The sequence below is a fragment of the Myotis lucifugus genome, unplaced genomic scaffold (assembly GCF_000147115.1).
Source record: "Myotis lucifugus unplaced genomic scaffold, Myoluc2.0 scaffold_5, whole genome shotgun sequence".
Lineage (NCBI taxonomy): Eukaryota > Metazoa > Chordata > Mammalia > Chiroptera > Vespertilionidae > Myotis > Myotis lucifugus.
The window spans coordinates 8,347,579-8,349,355 of record NW_005871053.1 but is presented as its reverse complement, the minus strand read 5'-3'; the positions used below and the strand labels follow the sequence as shown (position 1 = coordinate 8,349,355).

The 1,777-nt window shown below is 38.5% G+C and overlaps 1 long non-coding RNA gene across 1 annotated transcript in view; it reads left to right on the top strand.

Annotated features, from left to right (window-relative positions):
* The window catches only part of LOC111823416, a 46,059-nt gene that overhangs the window by 3,509 nt on the left and 40,773 nt on the right, over positions 1-1,777 (top strand). The window lies entirely within an intron of this gene.

Below are 1,777 nucleotides of genomic sequence, written 5' to 3'. Positions count from 1 at the left end.
CCTTCTTTTTTATAGCAGCCTAGTATTCCATTGTGTAGATGCACCACAGTTTTTTAATTCACTCATCTGCTAATGGGCTCTGAGGCTGTTTCCAAATCTTAGCTATGGTACATTGTGCTGCTATGAACATAGGGGTGCATATATCCTTTCTGATTGGTGTTTCTGTTTTCTTGGGATATATTCCTAGAAGTGGGGTCACTGGGTCAAATGGGAGTTCTGTTTTTAGTTTTTTGAGGAAACTCCAAACTATTCTCCACAGTCTGTATTCCCACCAGCAGTGCACAAGGGTTCCTTTTTCTCTGCATCCTCACCAGCACTTGTCATTTGTTAATGATAGCTATTCAGACAGGTGTGAGATGGTACTGCATTGTCATTTTGATTTGCATCTCTCAGATGATTAGTAATATAAAAAGCTTCTGTACAGCAAAAGAAACCATCAACAAAACAAGAAGAAAGCCCACTGCATGGGAGAACATATTTGCCATTGTTATCACCGATAAGGGTTTAATCTCCAACATTTACAGGGAACTCATACAACTTAACAAAAGGAAAATAAACAACCCAATCAAAAAATGGGCAACAGACCTAAATAGATACTTTTTTGAAAGAGGACATAAGGAAGGCCAAGAGACATATGAAAACATGCTCAAAATCACTAATCATCTGAGAGATGCAAATCAAAATGACAATGCGGTACCATCTCACACCTGTCAGAATGGCTATCATCAACAAAGCCAATCCATTTTTAAAAAAACTTTTATGAGTTTATTTGAGTCAAACTGACAATTGGTAGGAAGCAAAATCTCAACAGATTGAGAAAATGCTCCAGAGGTTTTTGCAGCTTATTTTACACATTAGAATAAAAGGAAGAGACTAAGGAGGGTTACATGAAATCCAGTGGTGGGAGATTAAGAGGGTGGGAGAACAGGAAGGGGGAATCTCTGGGATTGGATAAAAAATAAACTGGAGGGACACATCCTTCTTTTACATTGGTGGGTATAGGATAGTTAATAATTATCATTTAAAGCACATAGATGATATGTGAGAAACAAGATAATAATGAAGGCTTCTGTGCTCTGGTGCTATGGTTGTGCCTTGAGGGATCTGGAAAAAGATTACTCTGACATCTCAAAGGTATGTTATATTGGATGCAAAAAGACACTAGACAGCCTCAGTTAAAATAAAGATTGACCTTTGTTAAGAAAGTTGCAGGCCTAGGACTTGACTACCACCATAACTTGCTTTTAGTTAGGAATTTTTATGTTCTGACTATCCTATGTGGTTACTTTCAGTCTCTGAGTTTGTAAGGCCAGCCATGCAGGCCTTCTCTGAGCTTGTCATGTTCAGTATGTGGTCCCTTTATTGTGCACACTTTCCCCTTTTGTTCATCTTCAGATGCATTGATGACCAACCTCTTGGTTGGATAATGTGCTAGGAAGGCTCATTCCTAGGAAGTCTTAGTGTCAGCGTTTTTCTTGCTGAAATGGTGGAGCATCGGGAATGGGCAAGATGGTAAACTTGGTTGGAAGTTAAGGCCGAATTTTTCTTAAAAGGGAAATGCAGGTAAATGAGAGGCAGTCAGAACTTATGGGCCTTCATTAAGAAAAAAACACTCTGGATCATTTCTAACTTTCAAGTTATCATGATCCAAATTTTGCTATCTCACTTTTATGTGTTTTGCATCCAGCATAACATTTACTTATAGTGTGAGGACACAACATACACATCTCTTTCGTTTTTACAATCTGATCATGAGAGGGATTCCCAGTTACTGGTG